The 10,847-nt window shown below is 25.9% G+C and overlaps 1 pseudogene; it reads left to right on the forward strand.

Moving 5' to 3' along the window:
• The first annotated feature begins 3,372 nt into the window (after positions 1 to 3,372).
• LOC132925048 (uncharacterized) lies at positions 3,373 to 4,502 on the forward strand (annotated as a pseudogene).
• The last annotated feature ends 6,345 nt before the right edge of the window (positions 4,503 to 10,847 follow it).

Genomic DNA, 10,847 nt, shown 5'->3' on the forward strand with positions numbered 1-10,847 from the left:
CCTTGATACACAATTATATACCTATTAAGGTATTACTAATGTATTAAGTAAAATGTAAAATGTATTTGTCGTTTATGTAATTATAAACACAATTTCCAGTTGTACTGTAAGTTATTCTTATGGGTTGGTTTGTTAAAAGACACAGAAAATGATATGTAAACTATTATTATATTTATTTGTTTGATTTTTGAAATGATACAACAAATTGAAAGAGTGAATAATTGCGATCACATTCGTTTTTTATTTTGAAGTGTGGTTTTAGTTATTATTGAGAATTTTAGTTTTTATTATGGATGAATTTTATTATATTATATTCCTGTATTAATATGAATCTAGCCAAATAGATAAGATAAAAATTGCAAAAGTACTTTATCTAGGTATTATAACATAAGTGGTTTTTGAATGCAACAGCCAACAAGTAAATGGTCTAATAGCCCATCTAGAATTCTAGCTGGTGATAATTAAAATTAATGAATTACCGGTAATACGATATTATTATAATTAAGTAATCTTTCTCTATAACACATATTTAAGCATGAAAAATAAATTATCTTCTAGCTAGCAATATTTGTACTATGCTTATGAGATAAACTGACGTAGGTACATATAACATAATATAACTGCATACCTAAGCTATACTATAACGCAGTTATCACAGTATACATTTGGTCATTTTTATATGACGTATACGAGTGACCTAATTTCATTATGTAACAAAAATACGCATGATTACGTGATTTATATTCACAATGCCAATATAGTGCAACGAATATGCAATATAATGTTGTATAATATATATTAATTATATTTAAAAAATTATAGATTCTGGGTGATGAATGTATTGATTATAATGATTTTAGAATGCTGTTTGATTTTTTTTTGTGCATGTTTACACGATTTATAATAGAAAAAAATACTTTGATCTTATTTCTTGACGGTGGATTTTATTGATACATTTGAGAGGTTTTAATTGAAAATTTCCAGTATTTTTCAAAATAATAACTGAAAAACGGGAATTGTTTTTAAAAATTAGTTTTGGACAAAATGTAATTTAATTTATTTTTTATTCAATAATAAATAATCGTAGATACTTAAATTTTTTACCAAATATCTATAAAAGTATTTAGTTATTAGATACTAGATAGTAGATAGTATATAATTTTCAAAATATTTTTGCTAATTTGTGCTACTGATAGATATTTGATTTTTTTTTTCTAATGAACAACGCAATTTTCTTTAGTGAGTAAAAAACTAAAAATAAACAATATAAATATAGTATAGCAAAATAAATTGTATACATTTAATAAATGATTATTTGGTAATTATTTTGTTAATATGATACTTAATGATAATTTTCTTATTTATTACTATAGAATTATAGAACATCATATACTACAAAAAATGTATTGTGTATCGTTTAAATAGGTTTGTTATATTTTATTTATATTCATATAGGCAGAACATTATACAGGTAAGTACTTTTGATTAATTAATAAATTAAAAATACCACCTCTTATAGAGGACTTACTTATTTTATCATTAACAAACAATGTTAGTTCCCGATCCAGCACATCGCGTTGCCTGCATGTTGATGTAATTATTTCGTTTTCGCTTAGCGTTCTTTCTGATTTTTTTTTTCTTTTTGCTCTGCTACTAAGGCTCATAGCGCGATATTAAATACTATTGTCTATTAGGAATGTTAACCTAGACATATAGGTCCACATTTATTTAAAACGTGGTATTTGCTAACTCGTGTAAACTTCAAATACCATCTTCATGTTGATATGCAATATCAAAACATCACATATACAAACACTTGTTTAATGTCATTATGATAAACAGCAACCAGAAGTATGGTGGAAAGTAATACTACTTTTTCTCGTTAACCCCTAACAACCAAAGAGGCTGTATTAGAAATAATTGTCGAGCAGTATGTTGATAGAGACAATCGTAGATCTTAAGTGTTGAAGTATTAAAATTTAGGAAGGTTTGAAGCAATTTATTACAAGTTTGACACCTAAACTTGGAGCTACAGAAGTATGTACTGATCCTAAAATTTTTTTGCAAAGTTGTTGGGTTTTTGCAATTTAAAACTATTCCATTGGAATTAAATTTTGATTAATGTGGCAATTTTCGGATTGAATATAGGTTCTTACACAGTGAACAATTCGGAATTATAGACTTGCTTTTAGTGGTTGATAGAAACTTTAAGGATGAAATAATATGTTCCAAGATAAAACTTATAAGAACCTTGATTAAATTAGCATAATCTGATTTATTGTCTTATTGAAGTGTATAACTATATAGTAGTGTATCTATGAACACGGACTAAGTCCTGTTTATTCTCATAAGTGCTTGCAGAAGGTTCCAAGTTCCGGTGCAACTCGTTTGCGCACAATCCAAATTTTTTACCTAGATATCTATGACTCACTTGCGCACAACGTGAACAATGAGTAACATACTAACATATATTTTATATTTTTAAATTTGGACTTAACTAAAGTACCTAATTGAATTATCGGTACAAATTATCAGTACAAATTACCAGCATATCAATAATCAATATATATTGATTTAAAATAATCGTCGTGTATTAGGAAAGCATAATACTTTTAAACAGTCGTTCGCCAGAAAGCTGTACTATAACTACCTACTGACTATATTGACTATGGATATCGAAATTTGTGATGTTTTTGAAACGCGTCGAGGAAAAAAATGTTTAAACATAAAAAGTTATAAATTTAGAGAATTCCAAACTTTAAAATCTGGCGATAAACATTTTAGGCGTACAAATAAAAATGTTCCGTAAGTGCTGTAGTTAGGTTAGTTAATGAATCATATAAAATTTTAATAATGACAAACACGCATACCCATGACGAGTACGACGACCGAACAATTCATCGAGAAGTAGTAAGAAGCAATTTGAAACGTAGAGCCGAAGAGGATTTACATATTAAACCAAATAAACTAATACGCCGGGAACTGAAAAACAATGATAACTCTGAACATCTTCAATATAGCGATATGAAATTAATTCGAAGATCCATGTATGAAAAACGAAAAAAATCCTTTCCAAACATACCGAAATCTTTAGAAGATGCTAAAAAACAATTAGTTGATGATCAGCATAATCTTACTTACAAAGGTAATAAATTTTGTTTCGTTAGTGATGATGAAAATATATTTATATTTACATGTAAACAAAATTTGGAATTGCTACAAAGTGCAGAACACGTTTTTGGGGATGGGACATTTTCATTCGCTCCGAAATATTTAGTTCAACTTTATACTATTCACGTATTTACAAACAATTTTTATGTTCCTGTGGTGTTTTGTTTTTTAAGTAACAAACATACTGATACTTACATCAATATGTGGAAAACATTACAAAATATATTTATTTAAATTACTGGTAATATAATAAATTTAAGCAATTTTCATGTCGACTTTGAAAAATCTGCGCATAATGCATTATTGAAAATTTTCCCTAACTGCAAAATCGCGTGTTGTAACTTTCATTTAGGGCAAATTTGGTTTGGACATATTCAACAACATAAATTATTATCGAGCGAGTACTTAAACAATGTCTCAGAAATTGGCAAATGGATGAAATGTTTTTTTGGATTAAGTTATTTACCCCCTGACGAAGTTTCTAATGGATTTTGTGATCTTATGTTGATAGCACCAAGTACTACGTCTAGTAATATTTCTATATTTTCCGATTATATTTTAGAAAATTACATAGCATCGGACAGCAATTTTCCTCCAACATTATGGGCTTGTGAATCTACTAATAATCCTACTAATGGTGCAGAGAGTTATGACAAACAATATAACAGTCAGTTTTACACTGCTCATCCGCATATAAATCAAGTAATCGACGTCATTATTGGAATTCTAAGTGACACTGATTTAAAAATTAATTCGATAAACAATAAAATCAAAAACTTCAAAAGATAATTAAATAATTAAATTTTAATTTATATATTAATTTTATTATATACATATATATTATTATTTTATATAGTCTATTTAATTAATTATAATTAAGCAAAAGAAGGGAAATGTGCGCAAACGTGTCGCACCCCCAAGTGCTGGCGTAGTTTGCAGCAAATAATGAAAGATGTGAATTACTGACAAGACTTAAACTTCAAGGAATGTTCGTAAAAACACAAACAATTTTTTGACTTCAGCTAATTCTGAAGCATGTGATAGAATTGGATTAAAAAAGTCAACACTCATAAAAACCTTGCCACTAAGTAAAGGTTTCTGAAAATGTGGGAAGAATCTATTTTGACAACTAGAGCATGGATAAATTTTTTTTAATACTTCACTGATTTACGACTATGTTGTCGAATGTCTATCAATCAGTGTTTGGAAAGAACGTCGTTCATGAACGTACGTTCACGTACGTTCAACGTACGTTCAGCGAACAATATGTGAATGTCATTCGTTTTTTTTTTCAAATAGAACGTGAACGTGAACAATGTTTATATTTTTAATGAATATGATCGATTTTTAAGACGTTCAATTTATTTATCATTTAATAAATATATGTATAAAATATGTTATAATAATAATGTTTTCCCATTATAATTCCTATGATATTTATTTGATTGTAACTTAAATAACATGTCAGATATTAAAAATATAATTCAAATACTTTATAAATTGTATATGCTCTAAAGTCTAAATTGTATTTTTATATTTGGGATGAGTCGTATATGTTTATGGGTTTTTATATTTACTGCAGAATAACGGTTCCTTAAAATTAATTAAAAAAAATTAATTGAACGAGTTCATTTTTGAAAGAACGTGAACGTAAACGCGTTCGTTTGAAAAAAAACACGAACGTGAACATGAACAAGTTCATATTTTTAGTGACCGTTCCAAACACTGCTATCAATCCAGGTTTGTGATTAGTGGGGGATGATATACTCGTACATCCACGAACGCAGCAAACTTATAGTAGCATAAGGTGAATGAATTAATTTCTTTAATCATTTGAGTTTGATCAATTTTCGTATTTTACTACTATTAGTTTTGTCATTATTGTATTCACTGCTGATATTTAAAATTTTGGCATGCTGGTTAAAATCTGAATCATTCTAACCTTATCACCAATGTAGACAATAAAAGCTTAAAAAGTAGTTTTTTTTGTTGATAATTTTTATTTTTATTTACTAAGTATTAAACGGGCAAGGCCCTGTTACAATAAACAACAACATTATAATCATTATGATAATATATAACATAGTAAAAATATAATATTAATAATGATAATAATAATAATAGTATGAATAGTAGTAATTAATAGTTATAGACATAATATAATTAAATATGTCTATGGAAATTGGTAGAAATAATAAACAATGTACAATAATTACGGGAAAAAAACATAGTGTGTTTAAATGTTAAAAATTAAATAATTACAATACGATTTGAATGAGTATAAATTTGGTGAGCTAAACAATCCTTAAGTTTATGTGACGCAAGAAAGTGGGACAAAATATGTTTTAGGCATTTTAATCTTTGACATTTTATGGTGGGCGTTTCAAAAATCATAGTATAGAGTGACGTAGTACCTATGAAAATTTATTTTAAGAAGTAAATCTCAAATTATCATATTTCAAGTATGTTTAATTTTTACTATTAATTTTAAAACAATTAAGATGTTGTTAGTTGTATTGATGAAAATGTACCATCAACCATATTCGATCACATTTTTTTAAATGGCAATAACCCCTAAAAATATAATTACCCTATAAATAACCCTATAATTTTTAATATCATTTTCGAATTAAGCAATTTTTTTCAAGCAACTTTGATTTATCAACATGTATTCTAAACCCAAAATTGGCGAAATTATACCTAACTTAAAAAAAATGTATTAAATTAATTTTTTTTTTTTTAGTTTACGTATTTGTTCGTTCTAAACATCGTTTGATACATTATACATTTATTATTAGAGTAATAAATTATTTACTATTTATAAATTATTATTTTATTTTATTATTACACAGTATGAAATTATAGAAATTATACATAATTTATTTAAAAAAACATGTTTTTTTTTAACAATACTATACATTTTTATTTAAAATTTAATTCAATCAATACCGATGATCTTGTTTATTTAATATTCCATTGATCGTAAATAAAATTGTCAGTCCATAAAATATGATTAATTAGATAATAAAAAAAAAAACCAATGCTCATTTTAATACCAGTAATAAAAATAATTCTGGTGAAACGAAAAATACACACAATTATAAATAAAATAAATAACTATTCAAATTTTTATGAATGTTACTTAGATTTGAAGCATGTTCTACTCAACACTACAAATGAAAGATTTTTAAAATCTTATGTAAATATAATATAATGAGTGATAAAAATGTACCCTGTTTTTAGGACACACGGACACGGTATATTGAAATGTTGGGTAAGCTTCTTAACTAATCAAACTTTCAGAGTAAATGTACAACATACAACACGTCATATTATGTAGAAAATTGTTTATCTCAAGTATCCGCTCTCACTATTTCTAGTAGCAATCAACGATACAAGAAAAAAAATCACCTCGCCTTAAATATAAACTTTTCGTAGATGATTGCAACATAAACTACAGAATGACAAAGCTAGTAAGTCATATTTTGTATTTCTGTGTGTGAAGTTGCCCCCCCCCATTATGTCCAAATTAAACCAGGTAAATTGTAAATTAAAAAATCTCAATTTGTTAGAAGTTAAATTTTGGAATTTGTAAGTTAATAAGTTCAAAACAATTGTCAAAATTAACTTGGGGGCTAATTTTACACTAACCCCCGATTTTTCCAAATTACACGATTGTAAGTTTAAAAGCTCGATTTGTAAGTAATTGTAAGTTTAATTTATGACTCGCACTAGCCCCCCAATTTTACCAAATTATACAGGACAGATTGCAGTTGTTTAGCTTAATTTGTAAGTAATTGTAAGTTGATTTTTGGAATTTGTAAGTTGCTTGGATCAAAGTTGTGACCGAATTAAACGTAGTGGGGGGCTATCTTCGTACTAGCCTCCCACTTTTACCTAATTACACAGGACAGATTGTAAGTTGTTTAGCTTAATTTGTAAATAATTGTAAGTTGATTTTTGGAATTTGTAAGTTGCTCAGAGCAAAGTTGTGACCAAAATAAATTTAGTGGAGGGGCCAATTCAGTGAAGTTGGCCCCCACAGTAGACGATCGATCCCGGACCGGTGCTAATATTTTGCAACCATTTGCAAACTCAGTTCTAGAATTTACAAATTATTTGTTACCTCACAACTACCATTTAAGTTTAAGTCTCTAACTTTTTTTTTGTATTTTTACAAATTGTTCAATCTTTCATATTCTAAAGAACTAATTATTATTTATATATATATATATATATCTGAAAATACTGTACATATTTAAAACATACCTACAAGTCAATCAGGCAAAGTTGGATAAAAAGATTGAAAAAAAAAATCATTTAAAAACATATAAATACAATTTCAAATTGTTCGCTACCCCAACAATTCCATTTAATAGTTAAGGAGATAACTCTACCTGCGCATCGTTAGGTGACTGAATTTATGGTTGAATTTGTTTAACTATTTTTAACGATATACCTACCTTGTTGGCTGTTTGTACAAACGTAGATTTCGATCAAAACTTTTATAAATTAGCTATGGACGCTATAGTTCATAGTAGGTAAATTTGTAATTAAATGTACATAGTTACCTAAAGATTTAAAATAAAAATGAAGGCGATTTTATAAAACATATAATTATAACTGTTGTACATGTATATTGGAATAAGATGTAGGGTTAAGTTAATTATATTGTATATTTTTTATTTAATTTAAATAATTGCCTAATAATTATCATTGACAAATTGTAAGTTATACAGCTTATTTGTAAGTAATTGTAAGTTCGTTTATAAAATTTATTACTACCTGGGTGTTAAGTTTTGATTGAAATTAACTTAGAAGAGAACTACTGACAATATATATAAACTTTAACTCATTTAGTTTTAATTTACATTATTAAAGTAGATCTTTTAATAATTAAATTGTAAATTGTAATTAATAAAAATTTGGGTTTTTTTTTAAATTTATAATTCTTTGAATATTTTCTTAAAACTAAAAATATGTGATTTTTTTTATAACGAAATATTACATAGAAAAGTGGACAAGTGGATACTAATCTGCTGTTAGGTATGTGTCGAATAGGCGAGTAGGGTACCTATGTTAAAATTGAATCTGAAACGAATAAAAACTGTTTTTAATATTTAGGTATAAAATATTTTTGACATAACATACATAAAATATAGTTATCTATTGAGCTAATTTTATAATGCAAATTATAATATTACAATCAATAAATTAGGCTAGTGCGAAGATAGCCCCCTCCCCCCACTAAGTTTAATTCGGTCACAACTTTGCTTCCAGCTACTTACAAATTCCAAAAATCAACTTACAATTACTTACAAATTAAGCTAAACAACTTAAAATCTGTCCGGTGTAATTTGGTAAAAGTGGGGGGGGGATCAATGAACTTACAAATTTCAAAATTCAACTTACAATTATTTACAAATTGAGATTTTCAACTTACAATTTACTTGGTTTAATTTGAATATAATGAGGAGGGGCAACTTCACACACATTCGTTGATACGCTGACAAATTTGATCAGTCGTGTCGTAAAAAAGTATTTTATGCTCAATCATGCGATAGCCCCATTTATTACCTATTTATAATAACTAATAATGTAAAAATTATATATATATATCCTTATTTATAATTTAGTCTTATATATCTTATATAACTGTATATATTATATGTCTTATATAACTTGGAATAACAGAAGGTCATTTTAAAATAAAAACCTTTATAATTTACTGTCTTTGTTTATTAATCAAACATTAAATAACAGTGATAACACTCTATTTATATACTAATAATATAATTATGAACACAAAATTAATTTAAAATGAGCTCATTAAAAAAAAAAAAAAAAATGTTTTTGTTGTTAATCGTTTTTATTGTTTTATGAATAATAAATTGGTTTCACCAAACACCAGCTTATTACATAGGTACTACAAAAAACTTATTAAAATAAAAAATATTATTTTATCATTGAATTTAAAAAAAAAGTTTTGACATATCTTAATTACAACATTATGAGTACCTATTACGTATCTTTAGAATACAATATAAATGAAAACTCTTTTAAACGCTCGTCAGGAGTAATGGAAATTATATGTACCCCTGCACCTCCTTGTTTACAAATGCACAGGACTAAGTTTATTTATTTTATTTAAGGTATAGTGTTGAGCATTATCTATAGAATCTAGATAAATAAAAAAGGTCACTTGATGTATTATCTTTGATATATTTTTATGTTTATCTCAATTTGTGAAAACTGAAGTTAGGTCCCGAGATATTTTATCATTTATATTAAACCCAACCTGAGTTTTTGGTGTTTTTTGGTAATACTCGAATTGGGTCCGCGGTAATATTTTATGATTTTATCTTAATGTTGTTGATAACGAAGTAATCGGACAAGTTAAATTGGCGACACCGCGATCACGCTCCATCGGAAAACATCACTGTCGTAGTAGTTTTGTGAAAAATGTGTTTTTTAAATTTCTTCCACTAATTTAAACTTTAATAAATTAAAAAAGTGAACTACCTATAAGTATAACATAAAAATAAAAATAATAACTAATAAGCTATGACGAGTATTAATGTAAATTTTATGAAAAAAAAAATGTATAGTAATAAGTTAAATATTTTTATAATTTTTCTATACGAGTAAATTAACAAACAAAATTTTTAGAATATTTTTTATTCAACCTCTACGTTTTGACTCCTGATAAGTAATGATAATGGACTGAATTAACTTAACTTAAATTTTTCCAAAATAAATAAATATAACGGACCCAACTCTTGTATTCAACATAAATATACCACGACCCAATTTATGATTTTTTTTAAATTTGGGATCCAACTCAAGGTTTTCCCTTAATTTATTTAAATACATAAATAGATGTATAAATGTTTTCACCGTAAAAAATTAAATATAATTTTTATGGATCATGATATAATAATTGTATAATTAATATTTAAATAAATATTAAACAAATATTAAAAAAAATTAAGTTTGACTTAAAAATAAAAATAATAATAGTATTGAAGCAATTTTTCATCTTTTTTTATTTATATTCTATAGAGGTTAGTTTATTGAGATTAAAAATACTTTACTTTTTAATGGGATGAACATATTTAATGGCAGTAATAAGTAATAACTTAAAAATGCGTTAAAAAATTATGCAGATACTGTTAACTTTAATTTTTAAATCATTATTTGATGAAATATTGAAACTTGTTTAAACTAACATTATTTTCTAGAAAGTTGGTATACAGTGATATATTTTAACGTCAGACACGAAATTTTTCAGAATGTTAATTAACTTTGCGATATTTTTAAAAAAGTGATAAGAAAGTTTCAACTTTAATGATCATATTTCTTGTTAAAATCGAAAATTTGATTTTGAATTTTAAAATTTAAAGTTGATAAATAATCCATATTATGTAATTAATCTGGTATAAAATATTTTTCTGAAAATTGTTAGTGTGTTTTATCAGATTAATAATTATTATATAAATATGACGTATTAGCGTATAAGTGCCTACAATCAATATCATTAACATTTAATATTTCAAGGTAGTATAGCGAAATAAAAATTACTACATTAAAATACCAATCTAACTGAATTATAGTATATTAAATATTTCTTTAAAATTATGTATAAATAAAAAAATATTTCAGAAAAAAAATTAAGT

Source organism: Rhopalosiphum padi, chromosome 3, assembly GCF_020882245.1.
Source record: "Rhopalosiphum padi isolate XX-2018 chromosome 3, ASM2088224v1, whole genome shotgun sequence".
In the NCBI taxonomy this organism is placed as follows: domain Eukaryota; kingdom Metazoa; phylum Arthropoda; class Insecta; order Hemiptera; family Aphididae; genus Rhopalosiphum; species Rhopalosiphum padi.